The sequence below is a fragment of the Hyperoodon ampullatus genome (genome assembly GCF_949752795.1).
Source record: "Hyperoodon ampullatus genome assembly, chromosome: 1".
NCBI lineage: Eukaryota > Metazoa > Chordata > Mammalia > Artiodactyla > Ziphiidae > Hyperoodon > Hyperoodon ampullatus.
In genome coordinates, this window is record NC_136914.1 from 218,447,154 (window position 1) to 218,463,339 (window position 16,186).

Sequence of the window (16,186 nt, forward strand, 5' to 3'; positions counted from 1 at the left end):
ATTTCTCTGTGGAAAATCATCCCTTAACATCCAGTGCCCATGGATAGTTTGAACAAGAAGCAGTCCTCTTACATAATGGGGGAAGTTTAATGAAAACTGGCTGCCCATCCAGTGGTTGGCTGTTCTTCGTGAATAGTGTTAGCTGGGAAGAAAATAGAAATCTGCAATTCCTGAGTAGCTAGAACTTAAAGCATCCTATAAATGCAGGATTGGCCAAACCTCTTCCTGAGCAAAGCCAGGAGAAAGCTGGTTTCCAGTTTGGTTTCATCTTTTGAGTTTGTGTAGGGATGCAGTGACCATGGGCTGGGTTTTTGATACTTGAGGAAAAGAGAATCCTGTTAGGTATTATTGGAGAGGCTGTGTGTTATTGGAGGAAAGGCACAGATTCATTCTCTCCTTGGGCCCATCAGAAACCACTAACTTTGCTCTGTCCTGCAGGAATCTTCCTTTTCTTGGTTGGCTAAGCACGCCCATGGGAATTCTCTCAGAGTACACCCCACCCCATTATCTATAATTGTCACAAGTGCAAAAGGTCTCTTTCTCTCTCATATAATCACACATGCGTGCACACACACACACACATCAGAAGCACTTTCCTGGTGTGTGGCAACCTGGGGAAGAGTCAGAGAATTTGGAAGATGTCATAAAAACCATTTAGTACAGGGGTTGGCTAACTTTTTCCATGAGGAGCCAGACAGTAATTCTTTTAGGGTTTGTAGGACTTACTATGTTGCAGCTACTCAGCTTTGCCATTGCAGCACAAAAACAGCTCCAGACATTATGTAAATAATTGGTGTGACTGTGTTCCAATAAAACTTTATTTACAAAAACAGGTAGCAGCTGGATTTGGCCCTTGGGCCCTGGTTTTCTTACTCCTGGCTAGTCCTACGCCTTAGATGAGGAGACTGAAAATCAAAATGATCTGCTGGCCACATTGCTAGTAAGGAGTCCAGATTTCAGACCCCTGGAGCCCAGTCACTTCCACTCACACTGCCTTACACTGCAGCCTTTGGTTCTTGAATCCAGGCAGGGGAGTTATCTAAGCCCTCCTTTCTCTGGAGGGCTACACACAGGTACAAGGGATGAATTCTTTAAAACAGGGCTTCTCGATTTAGGTTTGGTGCTGCCACCAGAGTACTCATGGCTCTGTTCCCACATGTGTTGGAGGCTGGGCCACGTCAGGTCACCGCACAGTCTTCAAGGGAAACCCAAGTGCCAGAAGGGCAACTCTGACGTCACCCCTTCCCGGTGACTGAGAACGAATGCTCTAAAACACGTATCTTGGGGACTTCCCTGGTGGTCCAGTGGTTAAGATTCTGAGCTTCCAAGGCAGGGGGGTATGGGTTTGATCCCTGGTCGTGGAATTAAGATCCCACATGCTGCAGGTTGCGGCCAAAAAAAAAAAGATTAAAAATAAAATAAAACATGTATCTTGTAGGCTTGCTGGTGCCAGTGTCCTTGTGGTGGGATGAGCTCCCGAGGGTGGCTGCGACCATATCTCTGTCCATGGCTGCCTCTCAAAATCCAGGTGAGAGAGTGTTACACACCACGGGGTGTGGTGATGGGCTCACACGTCTCCATCAGCCTTGTCTTCAGAGAGAGGCTGAGCACCATGGACAGGATGGGCCTGACGACCACGAAGATTCTCTGTGGTTGGCCTTCCAGGAGGGTGTGTCATCCCACACGCCCTGTCTCGGGGTATCTGGAGTCAGGAGGAGCGGAGGGAAGGGAGACGTAGACCAACAAGCTTCACGGGACTGAGAGGGTTCCAGAACCTCCCCACCCTGACGAGGGCCACCATTCTTTGACCTGACAAACCAAAGGCTGCCTGTGACCCAATGGCTTGGAGCAGGATCTGCAGGAAAACATCTTCGGACGGTGCTCACCTGGGCTCGGGATGGAGAGCAAAGGACATAGTATTGAAATAGTATCTGTGAAAAGTCTGCATTAGAGGACGTTTGAAAGGAATTTTATTTTGCTGAATTAGATGCATTAATAAAGATTGATAGCCATAAAGATGGAAAAAAACCCCACATCTTGTCCCTGCTTATCTAGATCAACCTCAGAAACCACACAGCTAATTCTGAAGATAATTCTGCAAATTCCTGCAGAGGGATAATTCTACCTTCTCATGGAATAACAATATTCAGGACATTTTTTTACTGAGCCTTCCTGCCCTCTTCTTACCAAGCACACCTCACCAGCGTCCCCTGAGCCTCATCGCTCAGTTGCTTACACCTTTCAGGTAGTCGAGCATGCGTAGCTCTGCACCTTTACTCTTTATTTAGCTTGGCTGTAGCGTTAATTACTTTAACCTTGTCTCATGAATCACACTCCCCTGATTTTGTATCCCTAGGTTAACTTTGCACTGAATATTCTCTGATTCACCTCTATTCTAGAAGGGAACTTGAACTGTAAACAGCTGTAGAAAAATACATAAAAGCCCAAATCATCTTCTTTCCACATATTGGAGTTTTGTCTTATGGAAGACTTAAAGATGTTTTATTAATTTAAGAATTTGCAGATGAAATTATATCCCAGAACTCAAGTGGCTCATTTGATGTCTCCTTCAGTATAAGCTGGACAGAATTGAAATGTCATTGAATCTAATTCTGCTCCTAATTTGTTTAGTGATTGTTTGGTTGTAGAGAACAGACGCACAGCCAAGGTAACTTAAGCAAAACTCAAAATGAAATTTATTGGAAGAAAACTGGGCCCAGACCACAGAAGGCCAGCTGGGTGTCTTCAGGGACCCAACCCAGGACCTGGCATGTCGGGGCTGAGATCACCTTCTGTGTCTCTGGGGCTCTGCCTCCATATCTCTCAGTTTCTGAAGAAACTGGATGGAGCCTGGTCTAGAGCTCAGGCTGAGCCTCATTCTCTGAGCTCTTTACCGGCGCTTGTCACACTCAGCAGGGGTGCCACAGGGCATCTCCAGATACTCAAGAATTTATCCAAACTGGAAAAGGTGTAGACCACGGGGAGAAGCCCCCTCATCCGTTCTCTTGGCTTTATATATCAGGTTCTATGTAAGAGAAACGTGTGAAAAAGGGGTTCTGCTCCTGTAGCATCAAGTACTTGGAATAATTGATCAAAGCAAACAACAAAACAGCGAGAACTATAACTAGTGGGACAACTTTTTTTGACAATTATACTTTATTTGGTGGCAAATGAGCTAGTTGCCTTGTTTACCTTTAGAACAGGTTTCCTTTTGGTTTCTCAGAACAAAAGAGCCCGTTAGTTTTCTGGCCCTCTAAACATGGGGCAAAACAGAAAGCAGGGGCTGGAAAACTCAGGCTATGTGCAATAGCAGCCTGTTTTGTCAGTAAAGTTTTATTGGAGCACAGCCATACCTTTTCATTTGGCGACAATGGCAAAGTTGAGTTGTGACCAACACCATCTGGCACACAAAGGCTAAAATATTTACTACCTGGTGCTTTACAGAGAGTTTGCTGATCCCTAGACTAAAGACATAAGACAAAAACTATTTTTACTTCAGTATGTCAAAGAGAGATGTCTCAGATGGTTCTGGAGCTAAAAGACAAATGGTGCAGGAGTCTACGACGAGGAAATGCCTCGGAGGACCCACATCTCAAGTTCATGGTGGAATCTGATCATGGGATTGTTCCAAAGAGTATTAGTAAACCAGGGGCCACTCAGGTAATGTGCTCGATCAAATGTTTTCAAGTACAACCCGCAGTTCAAATAGTTTGACAAGAGATGGACAAGCTACAGTCGTGTGTCAGTTATGAGTAGGATCTTGGTGTATGTTGTTGTGACACCACAAGCTATGGATTAAACAATATCCTCTCAAGCCTTGCAGGAACTGTTGAGTGGTTCTAAGGTAAACCCTGATGGAAAGTAAAGAGAAAATACGCACTTGACAAGAACTGAGAATACAACTTTTAGAGGGCAAACTGATGATTCAGAAGAGAATTCTGATATTTCAAGTTAAGGAGAAAACCTTGCTTGAGGCTGGCAGGGAGAGGCTGTGTTGGTTTCCGTGACAAAGTGTAGCTACTGCTGTCCTCTTCCGGTGCCTGGAGATGCTGAGGGAGGGAGTGGAGCATCCAAGGGACAGTGTTGCCTTGGTCACTCTTCCTTCTGACACCTGGTTAGCACCCCAGCCTCTTCTTCCTTGCCGAGAAGTCCCCCCACCTTACCCAGTTTACGTCTCTGTGCCTTCATTTTAATCTGACAGGCCTTCCGTCTTACGAAACATTTCTCCAGAAGTCTCTTTATCATGTGGTTTACCTTTATAATTGTGCTCTAGCTTTTCTTTGCCTTTAATATTTGAATAAATTAGCTCTTGTGTCAATAGTGTCAATGATAATGATATTAGTTATAACCTGGTATTCATCATCTATTGCATACCTTTTTATAAGTCGAGCATTTGAAATACTTTCACTCATTTGACTCTCATATCAGTTCTTGGGAAGTGAATATAACTATAATTCCTATTTTACAAATGATGAAACTGAGGCTTAAGGAGATTAAGTACTTAAACAGAATAATTCACTTATTCATTCATTCAACAAATATATGTTGACTGTCACATGTGCTTACTATAGCGCTGGGTGTACTGCAGTGAGCACATTGTCATGAAGCGTGAAGCTTGTACTGCGTAGAGCAGCCAGAGAACAAACAAAGCAAACACGTGATTCCAAAGTGGGACGAGTGATCAGTATGAAAGGACAGGACAAAGAACAGTAAGTGGACACCACAGGCACATGCCTGTCTGGCCCCCAAGTTCGTTCAAACTGAAGTCTATCTCTGAGATCTATATTCTTTTATGTTTTTTAAATTTTTTATTTTTTTAAACATCTTTATTGGAGTATAATTGCTTTACAATGCTGTGTTAGTTTCTGCTTTCTAACAAAGTGAATCAGCTATACATATACATATATCCCCATATCTCTTCCCTCTTGCGTCTCCCTCCCACCCTCCCTATCCCACCCCTCTAGGTGGTCACAAAGCACTGAGCGGATCTCCTTGTGCTATGGGGCTGCTTCCCACTAGCTATCTATTTTACATTTGGTAGTGTATATATGTCCATGCCACTCTCCCACTTTGTCCCAGCTTACCCTTCCCCCTCCCCATATCCTCAAGTCCATTCTCTAGTAGGTCTGCATCTTTATTCCCGTCCTGCCCCTAGGTTCTTCATGACCTTTTTTTTTTTTTTTTTAGATTCCATATATATGTGTTAGCATACAGTATTTGTTTTTCTCTTTCTGACTTACTTCACTCCGTATGACAGACTCTGGGTCCACCCACCTCACTACAAATAGCTCAATTTCGTTTCTTTTTATGGCTGAATAATATTCCACTGTATATATGTGCCATATCTTCTTTATCCATTCATCAGTTGATGGACACTTAGGTTGCTTCCACATCCTGGCTATTGTAAATAGAACTGCAATGAACATTGTGGTACACGACTTTTTTTTTTTTGTGGTACGCGGGCCTCTCACTATTGTGGCCTCTTCTGTTGCGGAGCACAGGCTCCGGACGCGCAGGCTCAGCGGCCACGTCTCACGGGCCTAGCTGCTCCGCGGCACGTGGGATCTTCCCAGACCAGGGGACGAACCCATGTCCCCCGCATCGGCAGGTGGACTCTCAACCACTGTGCCACCAGGGAAGCCCTGACTCTTTTTGAATTATGGTTTCCTCAGGGCATATGCCCAGTAGTGGGATTGCTGGGTCGTATGGTAGTTCTATTTTTAGTTTTTTAAGGAACCTCCATACCGTTCTCCATAGTGGCTGTATCAATTTACATTCCCACCAACAGCGCAAGAGGGTTCCCTTTTCACCACACCCTCTCCAGGATTTATTGTTTGTAGATTTTTTGATGATGGCCATTCTGATTGGTGTGAGATGATATCTCATTGTAGTTTTGATTTGCATTTCTCTAATGATTAATGGTGTTGAGCATTCTTTCTTGTATTTGTTGGCAATCTGTATATCTTTTTTGGAGAAATGTCTATTTAGGTGTTCTGCCCATTTTTGGATTGGGTTGTTTGTTTTTTTGATACTGAGCTGCAAGAGCTGCTTGTAAATTTTGGAGATTAATCCTTTGTCAGTTACTTCATTTGCAAATATTTTCTCCCATTCTGAGGGCTGTCTTTTCATCTTGTTTATGGTTTCTTTTGCTGTGCTAAAGCTTATAAGTTTCATTAGATCCCATTTGTTTATTTTTGTTTTTATTTCCATTTCTCTAGGAGGTGGGGTCAAAAAGTATCTTGCTGTGATTTATGTCATAGAGTGTTCTGCCTATGTTTTCCTCTAAGAGTTTTATAGTGTCTGGCCTTACATTTAGGTCTTTAATCCATTTTGAGTTTATTTTTGTGTATAATGTTAGGGAGTGTTCTAATTTCATTCTTTTACATGTAGCTGTCCAGTTTTCCCAGCACCACTTATTGAAGAGGCTGTCTTTTCTCTATTTGTATATTCTTGCCTCCTTTATCAAAGGTAAGATGACCATATGTGCATGGGTTTATCTCTGGGCATTCTATCTTGTTCCATTGATCTGTATTTCTGTTTTTGTTCTAGTCCCATACTGTCTTGATTACTGTAGCTTTGTAGTATAGTCTGAAGTCAGGGAGCCTGATTCCTCCACCTCCGTTTTTCTTTCTCAAGATTGCTTTGACTATTCAGGGTCTTTTGTGTTTCCATACAAATTGTGAAATTTTTTGTTGTAGTTCTGTGAAAAATGCCATTGGTAGTTTGATACGGATTGCATTGAATCTGTAGATTGCTTTGAGTAGTATAGTCATTTTCACAATGTTGATTCTTCCAATCCAGGAACACGGTATATCTCTCCATCTGTTGGTATCATCTTTAATTTCTTTCATCAGTGTCTTATATAGTTTCCTTCATACAGGTCTTTCATCTCCTTAGGTAGGTTTATTCTTAGGTATTTTATTCTTTTTGTTGCAATGGTAAATGGGAGTGTTTCCTTAATTTCTCTTTGATTTTTCATCATTAGTGTATAGGAATGCAAGAGATTTCTGTGCATTAATTTTCTATCCTGCTACTTTACCAAATTCATTGATGAGCTCTGGTAGTTTTCTGGTAGCATCTTTAGGATTCTCTATGTATAGTAAGTATCATGTCATCTGCAAACAATGACAGTTTTACTTCTTCTTTTCTGATTTGGATTCCTTTTATTTCTTTTTCTTCTCTGACTGCTGTGGCTAAAACTTCCAAAACTGTGTTGAATAATAGTGGTGAGAGTGGGCAACCTTGTCTTATTCCTAATCTTAGTGGAAATGGTTTCAGTTTTTCACCATTGAGAGTGATGTTGGCTGTGGGTTTGTCATATATGGCCTTTATTATGTTGAGGTAAATTCCCTATATGCCTACTTTGTGGAGGGTTTTTTTTTTTTTATCGTAAATGTTGTATTTTGTCGAAAGCTATTTCTGCATCTATTGAGATGATCATATGGTTTTTCTCCTTAAGTTTGTTAATATGGTGTATCACATTGATTGATTTGCATATACTGAAGGATTCTTGCATTCCTGGGATACACTCCACTTGATCATGGTGTATGATCCTTTTAATGTGCTGTTGGATTCTGTTTGCTAGTATTTTGTTGAGGATTTTTGCATCTATGTTCATCAGTGATATTGGCGTGTAGTTTTCTTTTTTGTGGCATGTTTGTCTGGTTTTGGTATCAGGGTGATGGTGGCCTCGTAGAATGAGTTTGGGAGTGTTCCTCCCTCTGCTATATTTTGGAAGAGTTTGAGAGTTAGAGGTGTTAGCTCTTCTCTAAATGTTTGATAGAATTTGCCTGTGAAACCATCTGGTCCTGGGCTTTTGTTTGTTGGAAGATCTTTAATCACAGTGTCAATTTCAGTGCTTGTGATTGGTCTGTTTATATTTTCTATTTCTTCCTGGTTCAGTCTCAGAAGTTGTGCTTTTCTAAGAATTTGTCCATTTCTTCCAGCTTGTCCATTTTATTGACATATAGTTGCTTGTAGTAATCTCTCATGATCCTTTGTATTTCTGCAGTGTCAGTTGTTACTTCTTTTTCATTTCTAATTCTATTGATTTGAGTCTTCTCCCTTTTTTTCTTGATCAGTCTGGCTAATGGTTTATCAATTTTGTTTATCTTCTCAAAGAACCAGCTTTTAGTTTTATTGATCTTTGCTATCGTTTCCTTCATTTCTTTTTCATTTATTTCTGATCTGACCTTTATGATTTCTTTCCTTCTGCTAACTTTGGGAGTTTTTTGTTCTTCTTTCTCTAAATGCTTTAGGTTTTAGGCTAGGTTGTTTATTTAAGATGTTTCTTGTTTCTTGAGGTAGGATTGTGTTACTATAAACTTCCCTCTTAGAACTGCTTTTGCTGTATCCCATAGGTTTTGGGTTGTCGTGTTTTCATTGTCATTTGTTTCTAGGTATTTTTTGATTTCCTGTTTGATTTCTTCAGTGATCTCTTGGTTATTTAGTAGTGTGTTGTTTAGCCTCCATGTGTTTGTATTTTTTATAGATTTTTTCCTGTAACTTATATCTAGTCTCATAGCATTGTGGTCAGAAAAGATACTTGATATGATTTCAATTTTCTTAGGTTTACCAAGGCTTGATTTGTGGCTCAAGATATGATCTATTCTAGAGAATGTTCCATGAGCACTTGAGAAGAAAGTGGCATCTGCTGTTTTTGGATGGAATGTCCTATAAATATCAATTAGTCCATCTTGTTTAATGTATCATTTAAAGCTTGTGTTTCCTTATTTATTTTCATTTTGGATGATCTGTTTGTTGGTGAAAGTGGGGTGTTAAAGTCCCCTACTGTGATTGTGTTAGTGTCGATTTCCCCTTTTATGGCTGTTAGCATTTGCCTTGTGTATTGAGGTGCTCCTATGTTGGGTGCATAAATATTTACAATTGTTATATCTTCTTCTTGTATTGATCCCTTGATCATTAAGTAGTGTCCTTCTTTTTCTCTTGTAATAGTTTTTATTTTAAAAGTCTATTTTGTCTGATATGAGTATTGCTACTCCAGCTTTCTTTTGATTTCCATTTGCATGGAATATCTTTTTCCATCCCCTCACTTTCAGTCTGAAAGTGGGTCTCTTGTAGACAGTATATAGACAGGTCTTGTTTTTGTGTCCATTCAGCCAGTCTATGTCTTTTGGTTGGAGCATTTAATCCATTTACATTTAACGTAATAATCAATATGTATGTTCCTATTACCATTTTCTTAATTGTTTTAGGTTTGTTATTGTAGGTCTTTTCCTTCCCTTGTGTTTCCTGCCTAGAGAAGTTCCTTTAGCATTTGTTGTAGAGCTTGTTTGGTGGTGCTGAATTTTCTTAGCTTTTGCTTGTCTGTAAAGGTTTTAATTTCTCTGTCGAATCTGAATGAGATCCTTGCTGGGTAGAGTAATCTTGGCTGCAGTTTTTTCCCTTTCATCACTTTAAATATGTCCTGCCACTCCCTTCTGGCTTGCAGAGTTTCTGCTGAAAGATCAGCTGTTAAACTTATGGGAATTCCCTTGTATGTTACTTGTTGCTTTTCTCTTGCTGCTTTTAATATTTTTTCTCTGTATTTAATTTTTGATATTTTGATTAATATGTGTCTTGGCATGTTTCTCCTTGGATTTTTACTGTATGGGACTCTCTGTGCTTCCTGGACTTGATGGACTATTCCTTGCCCATATTAGGGAAGTTTTCAACTATAGTGTCTCAAATATTTTCTCAGTCCCTTTTTGTTTCTCTTCTTCTTCTGGGAACCCTATAATTTGAATGTTGGTGCATTTAATGTTGTCCCAGAGGTCTCTAAGACTGTCCTCAATTCTTTTCATTCTTTTTTCTTTATTCTGCTCTGTGGTAGTTATTTCCACTGTTTTACCTTCCAGGTCAGTTATCCGTTCTGCTTCAGTTATTCTGCTATTGATTCCTTCTAGAGAACTTTTAATTTCATTTATTGTTCTGTTCATCATTGTTTGTTTGCTCTTTAGTTCTTCTATGTCCTTGTTAAACGTTTCTTGTATTTTCTCCGTTCTATTTCCAATATTTTGGATTATCTTTACTATCATTACTCTGAATTCATTTTCAGGTAGACTGCATATTTCCTTTTCTTTTGTTTGGTATGGTGGGCTTTTACCTTGCTCCTTCATCTGCTGTGTATTTCTCTGTCTTCTCATTTTGCTTAACTTACTGTGTTTGGGGGTCTCTGTTTCGCAGGCTGCAGGTTCATAGTTCCCATTGTTTTTGGTGTCTGCTCCCAGTGGGTAAGTTTGGTTCAGTGAGTTGTGTAGGCTTCCTGGTGGAAGGGACTGGTGCCTGTGTTCTAGTGGATGAGGCTGGATCTTGTCTTTCTGGTGGGCAGCACCACGTCCGGTGGTGTGTTTTGGGGTGTCTATAAACTTATTATGATTTTAGGTAGCCTCTCTGCTAATGGGTGGGTTTGTGTTCCTGTCATGCTGGTCGTTTGGCATAGGGTGTCCAGCACTGTAGCTTGCTGGTCTTTGAGTGGAGCTGGGTCTTAGCATTGAGATGGAGATATCTGGGAGAGCTTTCGCCATTTGCTATTATATGGGGCTGGGACGTCTCTGGTGGACCAGCGTCGTGAACTTGGCTGTCCCACCCCAGATGCTTAGACCTGACAGCTGGCCGGAGCACCAAGACCCTGTCAGCCACATGGCTCAGAAGAAAAGGGAGAAAAAGAGAAAAAGAAAAGAAATAAGGAAGGAAGGAAGGAAGAAAATAATGTTATTAAAATAGAAAAAATTATTAAAAATAAAAAAAAGAGAGAAAGAAAGAAGAGAGCAATCAAACGAAAAAAGAAATCCACCAATGATATCAAGCGCTAAATACTACACTAAAAACAAAACAAAACCCAAAATGGACAGTCAGAACCCTAGGACAAATGGCAAAAACAAAGCTTTTGGGAAATCTGAGGTCTTCTGCCAGTGTCCAGTAGGTGTTCTGTAGGAGTTTTTCCACATGTAGATGTAGTTTTGATGTATTTGTGGGGAGGAAGGTGATCTTCACGTCTTACTCCTCTGCCATCTTGAAGGCGCCCCTCAAGATCTATATTCTTTTTTTTTTTTTTTTTTTTTTTTTTTGCGGTACGCGGGCCTCTCACTGTTGTGGCCTCTCCCGTTGCGGAGCACAGGCTCCAGACGCGCAGGCTCAGCGGCCATGGCTCACAGGCCCAGCCGCTCCGTGGCACATGGTATCCTCCTGGACCGGGGCACGAACCTGCGTCCCCTGCATCGGCAGGCAGACTCCCAACCACTGCGCCACCAGGGAAGCCCAGGATCTATATTCTTGAATACCTTTTCTTTCTGTCCTTCCTCCCTCAGTGAAACACAGCAGCCTAGCATTGGATGGGGCTTTGAGATCCCCTGGTCCTGCCTAATGTGTCTTACAAGGTGAATTTCTGCACTCTCTGTTTTTGTCTCAGTCTTCTTCAGGTATAGAGTCCCTACAACCTTCCCCAGAAGACTTTTCTATTTTTTGTTTCTCATTACAAACAAAGAGCAAGTCCCTTTCTCTCGCCTTCTTCCTCCCCTCCCTCCCTCTCTCTCTCTCCCTCCATCTGTTTACATCGTTTTATTTCTACCAGGGAGTGTTATGTATTTAATTCAATTCATAAACTATTTATTAAGGATGCCTGGGGCTTAGCAGAGTGCTCTCCATAAATATTTATTGAATAAAGGTATGAGTTAGGCTAAAAAGAAGACTAATTTAAACCAGACAGGATCCCTGGCCTCAAGGAGTTGCCCACCGGCTAAGGAAACTGACACAAAAACAGTTCCTCACAGTACAAGGCAGGGAGAAGCAGGCACTGATGAGGCAGTTCACTTGGGGGGGCTCTCCAAGGATTCTGCCCTGCAAGGTTCCAACAGGTTGGGTTTGTTTCACGATTCCATTAGGAGCTCACTTCAGCAGTCAGCTTATCTTAAAGCGCTGATTCGTAGTTTGTCCCAAACTCTGTCTAATGATCTTTTGCCTCAAAAGAAGGAAATTTTTAAAAAACTCATATAAGGCTCTGCAGGCCATTGTTCAGGATGGATTTAATAGCACTGTTTCCAGTGGCATGAATTTGTTAGGGTGGCTTTGCTGGCAGCAGTGAGCAGAGAGGTGACAAAGCGGGAAAGAGAGTGTGGACGTGTGAGACTCTCTCAGCTGTGTGCATTTGACTTGGTTACACAGTCATCGTCCCCTAAGTCAGTGATTTCCACTTGCATTATTAGCACGTCAAAGAATTGGATGGACATTTGCAGGTGAGTGTGTAATTTCTGACCTCCATAGAACGCTTATTCCACCATTGAAATATATGTGCCCTTTACTACAGCTCTTCAAGACTCCCTGCCATCCTCGTAACATGCTCTTCTCTCTTACCACCTGGTGTTAGCTTCCCAGGGTTGCCAGAACCAATGACCACAAACCCGGTGGCTTAAAACCACAGAAATTTATTCTCACACTGTTCTGGAGGCCAGAGTCTGAAGTTAAAGTGTTGACAGGCCTGTGCCCCTCTGCAGGCTCTAGGGGAGAATTCTTCCTGACCTCTTAGCTTCTGGTGGCTCCAGCCATCCTCGGTGTTCCTGTCTTGCAGCTGCATCACCCCAGCCTCCTCTCCTGTGTTCTCTGTGTCTTCACATCTTTCTCTTCTTAGGAAGACACCAGGCATTGAATTTAGGGCCCATCCTAATCCAGTATGACCTCATCTGAACTTGAATACATCTGCAGTGATGCCATTTCCAGATAAGATCACGTTCACAGGTATTGTGGGTTAACACTTGAGCATGTTTCTGGAGGGACACAATACAACCCACACAAACCTCACCCTCTGAGATGTAGCTGGACTCTGAATACTTCTCAGCATCTCCGGTGTTACCACCCCGGTCCTGACCACCTGGGCGAGTATAAGCCTCCTGAGGAGCTTCCTGCTTCCTCTCCTGTCTCCCACCGTCCGTTCTCTAGCCTGCAGCCACAGCTGTCTGTCGAAAATACACATCACTGTATTTCTTTCAGGAACTGAAAACCAAACCAGAACCACCACAAGTAACCCTGCAGTGGCTTCCCACTGGCCTCGGAGTAACAGCAAGTCCTTATGAGGCGTCTCCCTTGGTTCACTGCCGCCTGCCACTCCCTCCCACTCCTCAAGCGCCCTGAACTTCCTCCTGTCTCTGCTGTCGGCACTTGTGGTGGCCTCTGCCTGGGAATCTCTGCATGCCCTTTGCAAGCCAGGCTCCATCTTTCTTCCAGGTCTCATTTCCCGTGTTGCCTTCCCGAGAGAGGCCATCCGTCATCTGATCCACAACATCCATCCTTCCCTGATTCCCACCCTGCGTCCTCTCGTCCTTCACAGTTTGCCTTTCTACCCAGCAGTTACAGTCGCCTACATCATCTTATTCATTAACTTTAATTAGATGTTGTCTACCTCTGCTTCCCTTTAAAATGTAAATCCCGTCAGAGCAGGAGCCTGGTCTCTCTTGGTGCCTTTGTGTCCCCAGTGCCTGGACAGCATCTAGCACAAGTAGGTGCTCAAAATTATCTGTTGAGAGACTGAATGGAGGGATGGAATGACTACATTTTTTTTAATCACAGCAGAGCTTTTCAAGTAAGTTGATGGCACTGGGTTTTCTGATCTCCTAGACATGGAAGATGAAGAGAAGGCAATTAGAAGAGGAAGGGGTGCTGTAAGCAGTGAGGAGGAATCCAGGAATAGTCAAAAAGCACCACCAGCGTTCAAACATGTAGTGTGATTGGGGGACATTTCACATGGGGGCAGATGGAGCTAGCCCCCCCAGCAGCCCAGGAAAGCATGCATGCACACATGAGGCTGTGTGAGCAGCAGGGACTCTGACCCCTGCCCCTGTCCCCTCCCAGCTCCTGCTGGGTCCCTCCTCCCTCGGCCGCCTGGCCCCAAGCCTTTCCGGTTTCCCCCAGAGTCGCTCCCACGAAGTGCAGGCAGTACCGCCTGCGGGCCTGACGGTGGTCTATGATGCTGCCCAAACCACTGGTCGCAGGGGAGCCGCTCTGTGCTGGGTCCCAAGCAGGGCTGGAGGGAAAGGCCCTGCTCTGGCTCTGATGAGAACAGCAAACATTCCTTGGCTCATTCTCTCTACCAGACACTTTATATACATAAACTCACCACATTTCACCTAAGATGGTTTCCTCCCATCCCCCACAGTGTAGCATTTCTAAAATGGGGCTGTGTCTTACAATCCGTGACATGATCGACCCAGTGAAATCCAGCCTTCAGTCCTGCCAGCAGCCCTGTGAGGAGGGCACTATCATTCTTCCACTTAAGGAAGGGGCACAGGGGCTGTGTCACTGGTGGTACGTGGTCGAGCTGGGATTCGGCTGGAGCCCAGAGCCCAAGCTCTTCACGGCTACACTTCATGCCACACCTTGTTACCTGGACCCCAGACCACACCATTATCTGCCCCTCCCTCCTGTCCGTCACTTTTGTGACCAGGAGGCCTATGAGCACACACCTGTGTTAAAAATTAATAAACAGAAACCTCAGTTAAATAGAGTTTGGAGACCAGAATGGGGAGCTCTCAGGCCCTGTGAGGAGAGCAGAGACCAACAGGAAGAGGAAAGGCCCCTCTTCTCTCCTGACAAGGACTCAGCCAATGACAAGCCGTAGACTCTTCATGTACTATATCCTCCACCTTCCTTGTCCTCTCTATAAAAGAGTTCTCCTTCCCTCCTTCCCTTGCTCTGTGGGGACTTGCAGGTGGCTCACCATGGTTTTAGACCCCAAGCTGTAATTTTCTGCTGATGCTGAATAAACCCATCTTTGCTGGAGAGATAGCTGGCAGTCTTTTTGTTCTAGATCAGCATCTGCAAACAAACTTTCATACTTCTCAGTCCAACAAAAGACCACACTGAATGGTCTTTTACACACTCAGAAGGGCCACTGGGTCACCTGCTCCACAAAGAGGTTGTCTCTGAACCCCAATCTGGGCCTTCCTGGAGACCTTGCCTATAAGCTAAGTGCTCTTAGATGCAAGGAAAGGATCCCTGGCCTGCATCGACTTCACAAGAGGACACTCATTTTCTCACCCAGAGATCCAGGGTAGGGGGGAGGTGGGGTCCTATCCAGGCTTAATTCAGTGGCTTACTGATGCTTCTAAGGACTCAGGTATCTGCCATCCTCAGGGTGTTGTCATGGCTCCCCTCATGGGGGACACAATTATGTCCCAAAGAGAAGAAAGAGAGTCCTTATCTCCTTCTCATCTCTGGTAATTTGGACACAAAACCAAACCAAACCAAAATAAAACACGCAAAAGAACAAATGATCAACCGCCCCCACCCCTTCCCTGAAGTCCCCCACGATGTCCCGTTGGCCGAGTTTGGGTTACATGTTCAGGCTGTAGCTGTAAGGCAGGCTGCGAGAGCTAGTACCTGGCCATATCGGGCTGGACAGTATGATGTGATAAATAGCACAGTTTCGTGCAGTCATGGATATTCAGTGATGCCGAACTTGAATCCCCAAAAAGGTTTAACTGAGCTCATTATCCTCAGTATAAGCAGCTGGGGAAGTAGGCTATATATTTTAGAAAGCATTCTATCCTTCAAGCTTAAAAATAAAGGGTTTCATCTTTATGTGTCAGTTGTCTGGGAAATTCATTAAGTAGAACCCCTCATCTGAAAACTCCATATCAATTAGGTATTATTTTAAGTGAATAACTTGATCTTCCAGTTGGCCATTCATGGCAAAGAAATCCTGGTGCATGATTGCAGATTTTTGAGCTCTGACAAATTTGTACAGTCTAGCTGATTCTTAAACAGACTTCACGGATTGCTTTTAAGATGCCTCCATTTTTTTCCTTTTCTCTTGATTTTTTTAGCAGAGTAGAGAAAAATGGACAAAAACTGAAATTTAAGTAATGTGCAGGCATTTTTGCTCTGGGCAGAGTATTGGTGGAATGAGACACTTGAGACTCAATGGTTTCAGAAAGTTTTGGGCTTATTCTTGAGCAATTGAATAATATGTCCATTTTCTCTTGGGATTCTTAGATGTCCCTCATCAAGTTGATAGAACCGTTACGTTTTACAGTGGAAAGGTGTATCAAAAATCCAGAGATAGTTTCATTTCTTAAATGAATGATTAATAGTGTATCAACATGCTTAATATTCATATAATTATATATATATATTTTACTATTGAAGAAACTGAGGCCCAGATGACTTATTTAAAGTCACAGGTAGTTACTGGCAG